The following is a 13,639-nucleotide window of genomic DNA, read 5'->3' as shown; positions in this document are numbered from 1 at the left end:
ATTGGGAAAGCTATTGTTATAATATCGAGTTGGATGATACGACTGAATTGTCTTGGATTTGTCGTTTTTAGTGACAGCCATCTATTGCGACCGATAATAGACTTGTTATCAGGCAACATTTCCAGACGACCAAGAATAACATATTTATTATGCAGTGGTTTTGTCGGCTGGCATGAAATTTTCTCAGAGTAAATATTCATTAACTTGGTCAAAGCGGCAGCTTTTATCGTTGGTGAATTAGCTGATGGAATCAAATGTTAACCCCTCCACCTGTTTCTCAGTAGGTTATTTAATCATTTTAATTTCCATTAAGATCCTTTGTACACACACACGTGCGCGCCAAAGTTCAGCGTCTCCTTCTATTTCTGTAACAAGTCGAGAAAAAAGCTTTCAAAGTTTCACCACAAAATTGTTCATCCTCGTTACGCTCGGTTTATTATTATTCTCCTTGACAATTTTTTCTCTTCAATCAAATTTTTGAAGGGCATCTTTCCTGCCTTGAAGATTAATCACTCTGACGGATTAGCTGGAAAAACAAAGGAACAAGAAATTACTCGTGGATTCACTTTACTCTACTCGAGTCTTTATATACTTTCACCCCTAAATATAATAGATTTGAAGGTCGAGCAACGATTTCTACGACGTTTACAAGTGTCGAGAAAGAGAACAAATTATAAAAATTAGTGTTGCTTTCGCACGAGACTATAAAAGAGCAAAGTTAATTAATTATCCCTGATAAGAATCAGTTTCCTCGAATCCTTATTTCGCCGACGCTATAGAACTCTACGAATTTAAGGCCGTGCAATCATTTCACCAGTTGACAAGGAAGAGATTTGAGAAGAGAGGGAGCTACGTGTTGGAAAGTTTTGTATGTCAAGGATGCTTCCAACTAAAGTGGACAATTATCCGAGCAAATCGATGCAACTATCGAGACACGTATATGTTTTTTTCGAATTCCGTCATTTCCAGTTTAAATTTCCCCTCTCTATATAAATAATTTTATCCTCGCAATTTTATTACTCCATCCTCGCTCAAGTCAACCATTTTACATTCGCAACTTGCAAAACCTCAGCAGAATTTCCACACGCACAATTTTGATCCGAGCAAATCGATGCGACTATCCAGATACGTATTTATCTTTTTCGAATTCTATCATTTCTAGTTTAAATTTCTCGTCTCTATATAAATAATTTTCTTCTCGCAATCTTACCACTCAATCCTCGCTAAAATCAACCATTCTACACATTCGCAATTTGCAAAGCCCTACTAGAATTTCCAAACACTTTTGTGTACATTTATTGGTAGATACGAGTCCACATTTCCGGTTTCAATTTCCTGTATAAATAATTTTCACACAATTTTATTGCTCCATCCTCGTTGAAATAAAATACCCTATATTCGCAACTTGCAAAATCTCACCAGAATTTCCATACACTTCTTTGTACATGTATTGGTAAGCACGAGAGTTCACTCATGTGACCGATTAAAATCGAGGTAACGGAGGGTCACCGGCATTTCTAGAATGAGCGAACGCGTGCGTTGTAACCCTTATTTCCACTATGCTCGATGATAAAAATAACCGCGTCTAATTAGGCTTCGGATCTCGGAGAATTCATCGCAACTCGTTCTTGCTTTCTGACCCGATTCGACCACTGAATAATCAGGATTGAATTTCAAGTGATGACGTCAAGAATAAGCACATTGCAGTCGGTTTATCATTACTACCCGCAGAATGTTTTATTACAACCAGCTATTATGCAGTGTGCAAATTTTTGTACAATTATACAGTCGGTTTGAAATTGGCGAAAATGCGAGAAAAATTGCAAGATTATTTTGTTTCACAGATTTCGAACGAAGGGGAAGGGGGTTGGTTGTGTAATAAATATTATGCAGCTTGGGTAGGAGGAGGAGGGGTAATTGTAGTAATTGATGGAGTTATATTTAGGTGGACTCGTTGCTAATTCGATAGCCAACGAGGAACTGGTGTGTCGCGATGTTTCTCATTAAACTTAACGGATGGTCTACCTACATCTTTGGGGGTGGTGCGATTAAACATTGATATCCTCCCTTAGATATGCTTGTCCTGGTGGGGGTGGCTATCGACATTTGATCGAAGCTTTCGAGGTCCCACTTCGATCGAAATCCTAACGAGCGGACAAACCCCTCTTTTCTTTTTTTGCCCCTTCCTCCGCCACTATTCTCACTTGCTACTTTCTCGTTTCTTGCATTAACTTTGTCACAGTATTCCTTGCTTTGCTAAATTACACCAGCAGAAAAATACCAACATTTAGACTAGGCACGTTTTTAACCTTCTATGCAACGTAGCATTTACGTGACTATTCGCAAAATTCATCCATCGCATCACTACTTTGTGCAGAACATATGTTCTTCGAACCATTCAGAAATTTGCAAACGTTGAATATTATTTTTGTTATTACGAAATACATTTACAAAATTGTGTCTATTTTCTGATTCAGTAAAATGTAGGAAGAATTTAATTGAATTTTTCATACAAGTAGTAGAGATACTGTGTGTAATTGGATAGTTTCAGCTGGCAGAGTTTTGAGAAATTTGGAAAACTTGTAGGGAACTAATGGCTCTCGTGACTTTTTTATCAATTTTTTTCAAATCTTAACATCCATTGATTTTTATCTATGGTATCTTAGTAATTAGTATGAATCTTAAAAATGTTGAAAAAATATTTTATTTTGAACAGGCAAAGGAAGATTTACTTAAATAAAATAATTTTATTTATATAATATTATATCTTTCAAGAAAAACCAAGAATTTCTGTTGACATTAAAAGAAACTCCTTGCAAAATAAGATACCTAAAAAAATTTTTCATTACTGCCTCAAAAATGTTATGTATCTTTCCTTCGTTAAAAAAATCTCGTAAAAGGCTTGCAACTTTTTTTATTTTGTACTAAGTAGTTGGGATAATTCGGTTAATTTTTTTACTTAATCTGGGTGCTTTAATCATTAATCGAGGAAAATTAAAGCCCATAAACGAGGGAAATGGTCAAGGGGATCTTGGTGGATTCTATTTCAACCCTTCATATACACAGCATGGATACCCATTAACTATAATCCTTGATATTCAGCCAAGATCCCATAAGATTCCCCAGAGTCGAGGATTTATCTGGCAATATTCGACAGCTTTAAATAAACATTTGGTCGCTTTTACAAAAGGGTGAACTACTGCGTTGGAAATGATTCAGCCAGAATCTTTTGAAAATGGAAGAAAAACAAAACGAGAACAAAAGCTGTTTATTTTCTTCAGTACTGAAGGAAACTGGAGGATTCCTTATTCGAGTGCAATCTTGAATTCTCCTGTGCTTTCCGCTTTTTCCGCCACTATAACTCAACCACTATATTTTCGTAACGTGGCATGGAATCGCTCGGGTCACAAATAGCTTCACACACACGCATACACACAGTCATTCATTGAAACGTAGGGGGATGAGATAAATATGCTTCCTAGGGAGCAATCATCATTTTTCCACCAAATAAACTAGAGTTTGGATTGTCTTCGAACATTAATAGCGTTTCGCACATCCACGCATCATATATATAACACTCTCCAAGCTTTTCGTGGCAAGAATAAATCAACTTTCTTTCTGATTACCAATCAGTATAGGGATAGAAACGTTATTCTTAGAGAACAATTTTTGTCCTATTAATAATTAACATCTAATCTACAGCTCTGATTGAAGTATCGAGTTCAGAGTGGAATTATTTATCAATAATATTTTAAAACGTATTCATCGTGTTTAATAAAGAGAAAGGTGAATCTAATTAAGAAAGAGCTCGATTATTCTGGGCTTTTCTCCATTTCCTTAATCCTATATCAGTTCTCACTTTAATCCAAGTCTTAATCTCTCTGTGATGTGACAAAAAATACTGACTAGAGTCTTATTCCTGCTCGATCTACACCAATGACACCGTTCTATTGGCAAAATCTACAGTTCTGAGAATAAGTAGGTAAGGTGCAGCCAGTAGCGTTTGCTCGGTTTTCCCAAGAGTACTATTTTACCAATACATAAGACACGTAGCTCGCATTGGTTATCTCATCTTCAGAAATTCATGCATTATTCCATTGATGATTTCAGAAACCTTGCTCCAATTTATTACAATAATCTGGAAGGATTACTGTAAAACTCGAGTTCTCCAAGGATTTGTCAGCAACAATCAAATTTCTCCACAAGTTATTTAAATTTTTCCTTCGATTTAGCTTACTTTCCAGTGGAAAATGAAAATATGTCTTTCTGCAAATTTTCCAGTCTAACGTAACTGGAGGGAGGGATTTTGGATACAAAAATAAGTAATCTCGAGGATGATAAGACCCTTGGCAATGGTATCCATCGTTATCCGAGGATAATCCTACCAAGGATTCAAGTTGCACTAGGTTACAAGCTTTCTCTGAAAAGTTGTCACTATACCAGCACCAAAGTTTGCAAGAGCTTTTCATTATTTTCATTAAAACGTGTTTTCCTGTTTTATCAAGACTTATATAGAAATATTAACACCCGAGCTTTGCATAATTCGGAAAGATGGAAAATTCCTGGAAAATGTAACAAAGGGACAAAACGAAATGTTGGTACAAGATGAAGCTTGCATTCGTTTAATATCAATAAATTTATTGTTTTGTTGTACTTTTACAAGGAAAAAAAATTGTTTAATTAGGATAATATAAAACATTGCTGTGAATATGTACATTGAGATATGTGCTTTATTTTTATAAATAATACAAAATTGAATCAACAAAATATTATTTGAACGAAAAATTGTTTTATTCGATGTAACATTGAAGCTGGTTGTAATACAAATGTGAATGTAGGGTTTCTGTTAGACGAGGGATTGGATTTGAAGCTGGATCAGGCTTTCGATGATACGTTAATTAGTGTAGGATTCTAGTAGTACATCAAGTACGTTTCTCAACTTAGTGGCAGTCGGTGAATCTGATTGGTCAATCGGAACAATGTATCGAACGAAGTAGCCTTCATGCATACTTCACCAGAATCGAAGCACGACATCGTTGTGACAATCTCGAAATAGAAATCGATTAACTCTCCTATAATGAAATCAAGCAACTTTTTTAATAGAAACCTCACGCATTATGTACTCTTTTAAAGAAAATCAAATCACGAAATCCGAAAAGCTCGAAGAAAACACAGATATGACGTTCTTCTCAATCTTTCTTGATTCGTAACTCGTCAGAGTGATTTTCGCCGAGTCCCAGAGGAGTCGTCATCCACGAAATCCATTATTTACGGTTTAAACTTGGTAAAAATTGCAGAAGACGCGGAGGCCATTATTTTAGGTCAACGTTTACCCCTGCATTTTTCATGAATAGCAATCTCGGCTATATTTTATTATTTCACAATTGTCTCTATTTTTGCGTTATTTTTTATATATCGCAAGAGCATAAATAATTCCCCGACTGACACATTTCGTTGATCCGGCAGCAACCGAGTTTGGTGGGATCAATCATGGCCAGCCTGACCTTCAATTATTCAGCTCGACGATTATCGATGAATTCCACTTAGACAAATTATTTTCATTCCTTGATGATTTGATAATTTAAAAAATCAGCATAAACATAAAATTTCGAATTTATACTCTTTTCAGGAATTAGCAATTTTCCAAGATGCAATTCTGTGTTTCAAAAAAAATCGTGGATTATTTGGCTCAACAATTATTGGTGTATTCTACTTAAATGATTTTTATTTCACCCCTTGATAATTTGATAGTTTAAAAATCAGGTTAAAAATAAAAGTTTGCATACATTTTGTTATAGCAATGAGCAGTTTTCCAGGATTCAATTCTATCCTACAAAAAATTGCAGATGTATGCATTGAAGTACGAACAGGGTTGTACTTTAAATATTGAATATCCACAAAGGGGTTTCACCAGCTGCAGAAATTTCGCTACATTCTACTAGCGAATGGAAAATTTTGCATAATATCTGCACGAGGAGCGGAAAATCACACGTGCAAACGTACCATCTTTCCCAATTTGTATATATCTCTGTGAGTTTTTATGGTAGGGAAAAATGCACAGATAATTTTGGCCCAGGAGCATAAAAAAATAGGTTTATTTCTTTTTATCGCAACATTTTTATATTTTTCGCTCTCATCCACGATGCTCTTTGTTATCATATCCCCTTTATCGTTCTCCCTTACTGTGTATCTCTATCTTTACATTTGTTGGAAAACTTAATCGATGCGGATTCACCCATCCTTTTCTCATTCTTTTATGTTATGGCAGCTTTTAAAAATTCTTTCTTCTCATTCACTTAAATAGGGGTGTAGAATTTGTTTATCTCAAACTGTGCTTTTATCGTGTCTCTTTCTTTTCATTTTATAGGAAAATTAATCGATAGGGATTCACCCTAATCATTTCTTCTTCTTTCATGGCAGCTTTTAAAATTCTCTCTCCTCATTCCCTCAAAGAGGGGGGTAGCATTATATAGTCTCCATTTAGGGTTTCATTGTTTGTTTCATCAATCCATATAAAATTCTCGTAATCTTCAAGATTTGGGTTTTTAGTGTAGTGCTAAAACACATATACAAGGGCCTTGAGAAAATCTGATATTTTACTCGATATAAAAATCACGATGAAGGATAGAAGGATGGTGATAAATTGTTCGTATTATTCGCGAGGTCTAAATATGATTACCTTTCGTCGTGGAAAGGGAGAAATAAGCGGAGGGCCAGCCATGAATCCACAAACGCACATGGTAAACCGTGTATACCAACGTGCTTTAACAACCTTTGGAATTTCATTATAAACAGTGAATGAAATTCCTTCGAGTTCACGAGGAGAATTCGTGGGATCTGCAGGACTCATCGCGAATTCTCAACATTCAACTGTACGGATAATCCAATCGAAACTTAACCGTTGTTCAAACCTACAAGGATAGACAGGGATATACACTTGCAATTTAACTTTCTAATCTCCATTTTTAAATAATTCTTCATGTTTAAATTTGTAGCCAGTTATTCAAAGCCAAAATTGAAGAAGAAATATACTTTTTGGAATAATTGTAGGAAATATATGAATTATACAAAACTTCTGTTATTCCTGTTGAAATTCATAGGATCTCCAGGACCCAACGCAAATTTTCAGCAATCAAATAGAAATTGAACTATTGATCGAATCTACAAGGAACAACTAGAGTATTCAATTGCTCAAAGTAAAAATTAATAAATAGAAGTGCGTATTGGGAGAGTTGCAGGGAATATGAAAGTTACAAAATTCGTTATCCTTACTAAACGATATTGCTAAGAGTACTTTGAGCTTTAAGAAGGTTTTGCGTGTGAGTGAAAAACTATTAAAGTGGGTAAACATCGATAAAGACATGGTAAACTCGTGAAAGAACTTATAAATGAAGGTCAAATATCAGAAAGAGGACATAGAAGGAAACATTCACGAATTTTATACTCGACTTACGTTCAATCGAAATTTTCAGCATCATCGTTGAAATTATAAGGGTGTAATACGTAATAAAACTCTATCATTTTCTACGGTAAAATTGTTAAGCAAAAAAAAACCAAGTAACTGTAAACATTTACACGCAACACTTGTCGCGTAGAGTGTTATGTAAAAATGAGCATTGATCAAGCCCGGCCAATATGATAAATCAATATTATACCCACTTTTGTGAAGCAAGTCAAATCAAGATAAGCAGTGGAGTGTCCTTTTGCTGATAAGTACAGCTCTCCTGGGACGCACATACTTTTATTTATTAGTTTTTACTTTGAACAAACGACAACTGAGTAAAAATATGTAACAGTGTTTTTACTGAATGATAAAAAAACCATCACGTTGCACATACCCAAAGGCATGAATAATATCAAGTAGAGCAATAGAACGTAATTACAGTTATCAAATGTAACAGGTTGATCGAAGAAAATTGTTGAAGGAGAGAACCTTGTAATTATATTACACGACGAAATAAAACTTCACTTTTATTAAAACGCACTGTCATTTATGAAACGTAATGCCAGTCTCTGTGCAGTAAATTTTGAAGAACGTATCAATTTTCATTCAACTGGACTTTGAAAATACGACTATTAAATTACGACAACAAACCATTTACCAGATATATTAGAGGATATTAGAAATAATAAAGAAACGAGTATAAGTGTTAATACACAATTCGTGAATTGTGCTGTAAGTCGATAGAACTTCTGACTATCGTAATTATTGCAGTATAACGAAATAAAATTTGCATTTGCTAAAATGCAGCGTCATTTTAATTAAGTGCAATGCCAGTCTCCATGGTAAATTTTGAAAGACGATAAAGCCCGCGAGTCAGCTGGAGAGTTTGAAAGAAAATTATTAACGCGCAGGTATATAGCGTAGATCGGATCCGAGTGATCTAATCAATTTGATTTAAAAACTATGACATGAATTGAGGACAAAAAGTTAAATGTCGTATACAATTTATATTCTTATCTTGCGCAATCTCTGTACGATTACTTGGGAGCATATATCTATCTATATGTACGTATATTATACAACAATTAAATGAATTAGAAAGTATAAGAAAGCTGAGAGGAGGATAATTGATTATGGGAGGGGGTTGTTGAAGGGAGGAAAAATGAACTTTCGTGAAATAGAGGCTGCTCGATGGGAAAGTATAGCTTGAAATAGAAATCGATTCGACCGTTACCTGAATTACGCAGCCTTATAAAAGACTCTGCTGCGTGTAACGTACGTACATGTAACTATAAACGTATACACGTCGTATATGTATATATATAGGCACATTGCTCCGACTCGTCTCTCTTTCGGTGAAACTTCTTTTTTTGCCCCTTTCCTACTTTTCATCCCCTTGACCTTTGACCCCACCGATTCATCCCTCATTAATCCACCCCCTCGTATACACGTATACACATATATATACTTACTTCGTTCAAGATTCCACCCCCAACATGACTAAAAAGCTACTTTCACCAATCTTACATAAAAATGCATTTACAAAGTTTCGCTCGTTTACATAAAAATACATCTACAAAGTTTCCCTCGTCTCGGTTGCTCGCTAATAAAGCTAAATAATCGTCGCATCAAATTTAATCACGAAGCTTCTCGTGAGCTAAAATTGGGTCGATCGGAAGTGTAGATAACAGTGAGAAAACCAGGAAAAAGGGCGCCAGTGATCACTCTCAACGACTGGAACTTCACTCTCGTAATCCAAACTGGAACTTTATCACTGAACCAGTAGAACGAACAAAAAAAACCGCGATGTGCCTCACTGTGGAAAAAATATCGTTCCTATCGGTTTACCGGAAAAGCCGGAAAATTTAACGAGGAATGGAAATCTATATCTTAACCTGCCAATTTCCTTATTTGTGTTTATCGCTCCGTTCAGAGACTTCAGTCGAAAATATTACAAAAAGAAATAGAAAGCTACGGGAATTTATGAAAAATGTATCATTCCCATTGGTTTACTGGAAAATCCGGAAAATTTAATAAGGAATAAAAAATTTCCAACTAAATCTCTTGCGAGTGTTCATCGTTTAATTTAGAGATTTGAATCAAAAAAAGGGGAGAAAGAAAAAAAAGCTACGCGAATCTATGAAAAAAATATCACCCCCATCGATGTACCGGAAAAGCCGGGAAATGTAACAAGGAATAAAAACGTCAATTTCCCTGTTAACGTTCAACACATAATTTGTAATATTAAATAGACAGAAGCAAAAGAGAAATAGGGATATAGAGGAAAATTATGTTGATTGAGTGAGAAAAAGATAAATTTCTTATAATCATTCACTCACCTAGACGAGAGTGGTTACCGTTGCTTAGGGTTGACCCAGTGGAGTTCCCGAGGGATCGACGTAAAGTTTCTGGCAGGTGTAAGGAAGAAAAACTGTAGAGAGGGTCCAGCAGGGGGAGGGGTAAGGGGTGAAACGGTTTTCGGCAGCCAACTACGAGAGACTTTTCCAACCCCCTTTTTGCACGACACACTTGCGCACACACACTGACACACACTGAGATGCACGTGTCTACTCACTATCTAGCGTCGTTCTATGCCAGTTCACCCATTAACTATTCTATCGACGGTTTTGACGAATGACGCGATCGACCAGTCTGTGTCCTCTTTTTACCACCCCACCACCCTCTAGAAAACTTCCCAAGTTGAAAGTCACGGACGTTAGTTTTACACCGTTGAGCTCTTCTAGCTCCGTCCTCTCTTCTTATACACCGCCAGCCATGAGAGCTCTATGCTAAAGTGGATGCCTCCTGTGTGCAATGTAATGACGTATAAGTGCTAGTGACGTCACAATATTACCCGAGTCGATCGCAGTAGAACAAACCAACGAGTGGACAGACCAAACAGATCGGTGGCTTGTGCCGAGGAAACTAGAAAATTATCGATAGAGAGACGGTGATCGAGCTTGAATATCAATTATTAACATTTAAAATATTAATTTTCGTAATTACAAAGAATCAACATTCGCATGTGAATTTTTTATAATTAATATTTTTAAACGATGATTTATTATTCAGAAATCGCTTTTTTGTCACGGATTCCTCGATAATTAGTTTGATCATTGGGCTGTAATTGGGTGATTTAATTGTGTATTATCTTTGTAAACAAGTGTATTTCGGTGAATTTCTCTCAGGCCTTAAAAAAAGCATGGTGAGCTGTGAAAACGTTTATAGGGTTGTGGGAAGTTGTTGTTGTTGTTGTAAGGAAAAGGGAGAAAATTATTATTAGAAGGACGGGGTGGTATTATTTTAATAAATAAACATAAGGAAGCTTCGGCCTATTTTCCTTCGCGTCAGAGTGTAAAATATGAAAATAACCGAAGAATCCTTGGAGGATGAGAAGGTGGGGGCAGAATCAAGATCGAATATTTAGGAATATTTCTCTTCAATGGCAAAGATTTAACGTAGTTCCAAGTTACAGATGCCAGTGTATAAACTTAACGATACACCAATGGAATGTAGAAACTTCTCAGCAACACAACAAAGTTTCTGAATTGAAATTTCAATTGCGTTTTACATGCTCGCGTATACAACAAATGTCGAAGATTGTTAAGAGAGGAAAAACTAAAGTCTGAAATATCAAATACGTCGTTGAAATCTCGACTGGTGGAATTCTCGATGTAAAGCTTAATATTTACAGGCTTCTTTTAACCGGGGACAAACTTTTATTTGATTTGAAAACGAAGCAAGTTCTCATAGAGGTCTAGTATACTTTCGTACTTGAAGACTACGCGTTTCAAGATTTTTAGAGTGCTTCGTCATTGTTCAAAGAATAAACGAGGATAGTTATTGCTTGTAAACAGCTGAGAATTAAATCACGTTGAACAATTTATACTGAAAATTCTTTAAAAAATTCAACCATTTTGTTCATCGATTCGCACGAGTGACCATTAGTAGGAACTTCAAAACCTTATAATTTCTGAGAGTACAATTTAACGATTGCTACAATTGTCATTAACGAGAATTAAAATTGACCAAAGCTATAAACAAATGAAAATATAAATAATAGATATGTGTATGATGTTAATGAATCAAAGTGCAGTAAAAGAATTGATGAAAATGTAAGTGGATAGAAACAGAATAAAAATTGAGGAAATTCTTTGAAAAATGAGACAGATGAAATGGCAGTCCACTATGCACCATGGGAATAGTGATGAAAATTGCAAAGAAATTTTACTGTCACTAACTTCTTGGATACGAGCGGGTCTCGCAGGAACGCGCGCGTAGCGTTTGACACGAAGGAAGCGCTAGCACTGAGAACTGAGAGAGTCTCGGAGAGCCAAGTGAGATAGAGAAAGAGGGGGTGGACAGGGGTGGAAAAAGAGGAGGGGGATTTAGAGAACGAGAGATGGATCGTGAACAGGGTGGGGGGTGGGGAGCGATAGATAATGAGGGGGAGAGAGATGGAGAGAGAAATATAGTTGTTTGGAGGACAGCGAGCGTCAGGAGGCAAGGCTAGCAGGGGCTGCAGCTACCCAGCAGGCTGCTACCTGCCATAGTGGGGGTTCTCAGGGGTAAACCACCCCTCGAACCGTTCCAAGTATTTGCCCAAACCGCTACACGGAGCCACCTGTCGAGCTAACTACGCGGATGACTTTAAACCACCCTTTAAATCACCTTTTCCTCCACCTAAGATAATTCTTCAGTTGAAATAAAATTCTCTCATTCTAATAAAACAACTAATAACCGACGAAACATTCTTTTCATTACACGAGATGTTAAATTGCTTTATGTGTGATGTCATCCGATAATATCGCATGGGGGAAATTGTGAAAATTTAAGTTTTGAATAAATGATTTTCGAAGGATTGTCTTGTATTTTTTTTAAGACTAATAAGAAAGGATGGTAAAAGGGGGTTAGTGTTTTATTTTGTATGAAAAGTGTTACATTCGCGCGCGCGCGCGCGATCACTTGACCTTAGCCACACTTTTAAATGCAACCAAGCATTTTTATACGTTTGCTGTAAAACTTGTACGATTCTCTTTAACTCAGGTTCCTTGTTAGTGCTCTTCCACGTCGTATTTTTTCCAATGTTTCGGACCAACGAGTAGTTTAGATGTTCTTTATTGCTCTAGCTGTGTATTTGAGGAATCTCTGATGTAATTTCGATTTCACACTGAAACGAGTATCTTGTTTGATCCTTGCAAAAATGTTCAAGTTGAAATAATAAAATGTTGATATTTTTTAGTCAAAACATTGTGAAGGCTTCTATTGTATCGAATTCCCTGCACAAAAGATGATTATGGTTATAACTTGATAAAAGACTAATAATAACATTACAATTAAATTATTTATAAAAATTTTCAGCTGCGAAAACAGCTCTGGGACATTTAACTTTAGTTCACGACGTCATGAAAACTTTACGATATTACCTCTTTATCCTGGCTAATGAAATTCTATTCCTTTTTTTTTTCAAATATTTTTAGCACCATAATATCATTATCGTTGATAGGTAATATGTAACAGACAGTTATTCTGAAACCTCACATGTTGCAAATGACCGTCTCTACACTGGCCAACACAAAGCAGCAGCGAGAAATTCAGAAAAAAGTTTTTTAATTAAACGACCAGTGGCTAAATTGTGGTTGATTTTGCTGTAATTTGCATTTAAGCGTTGGATGGATCTGAATTTTTGCATATTGCGGATATAGAGATTTATGTTGCATGAAATGAGTGGGTTTTGTAGAATAAGGTAAGGATTTCAGAATCGAAAGAGAGGAAGCTTTAAAGACGCTTTTCAGGTCAGAGTGAAAAGCTCTCTCGGTTATTGGACAATAAGTACGTCTACATGTACATCAAACACTTCCTCTTGTTTGAAAAACTTTCCAGCTTTCGCCACTCGTAGAAACTCTAGCCAAACTCTCAACTACTCCACCATAAAAGTTACGGCACCAATTCTCATTTTATTCGCATAATTTCTTCCTACCGGAGAACTGAATTATTTAATTGCTAGAAAATTGCCAACCTAAAACCGTTATATTGCAAATTTTACCGAATAGTTGGATTAAATCATAAAATTTCTAAACGTTATTTCCGATTGATACCGAAAATTAATTAAACCCTTTCAACTAACGCGAATTAATTAAATTATCATAGATAGAAATGGCAATTGGAAATAATGCATTTGAATTCGTTGTAATA

General features: G+C 35.9%; 1 protein-coding gene across 8 annotated transcripts in view; it reads right to left on the bottom strand.

Annotated features, from left to right (window-relative positions):
- Nucleotides 1–11,745, bottom strand: part of LOC136776718 (uncharacterized) — a 45,178-nt gene extending 33,433 nt beyond the window's left edge. For 5 of the 8 annotated variants that reach the window (XR_010823128.1, XM_066732480.1, XM_066732488.1 and 2 more), the window contains exons 1-2: nucleotides 11,686–11,737; nucleotides 9,784–10,369 (exon numbers count right to left, since the gene is read on the bottom strand). The gene's annotated coding sequence lies outside the window, so the exon portion shown is untranslated. Of the gene's footprint in view, nucleotides 1–9,783; nucleotides 10,370–11,218; nucleotides 11,240–11,675 lie in introns of those variants that run through there. The other 3 variants (XM_066732481.1, XM_066732482.1, XM_066732483.1) reach the window with 3 other exon arrangements.
- Between the last annotated feature and the right edge of the window lie 1,894 nt (nucleotides 11,746–13,639).

Source organism: Prorops nasuta, unplaced genomic scaffold (assembly GCF_024137725.1).
Source record: "Prorops nasuta isolate Cenicafe-Biocafe unplaced genomic scaffold, Cenicafe_Pnas_1.2 PNAS00010, whole genome shotgun sequence".
In the NCBI taxonomy this organism is placed as follows: Eukaryota; Metazoa; Arthropoda; class Insecta; order Hymenoptera; family Bethylidae; genus Prorops; species Prorops nasuta.
The sequence above is the reverse complement of the archived record's forward strand: the minus strand, read 5'-3'. Positions and strand labels throughout refer to the sequence as shown.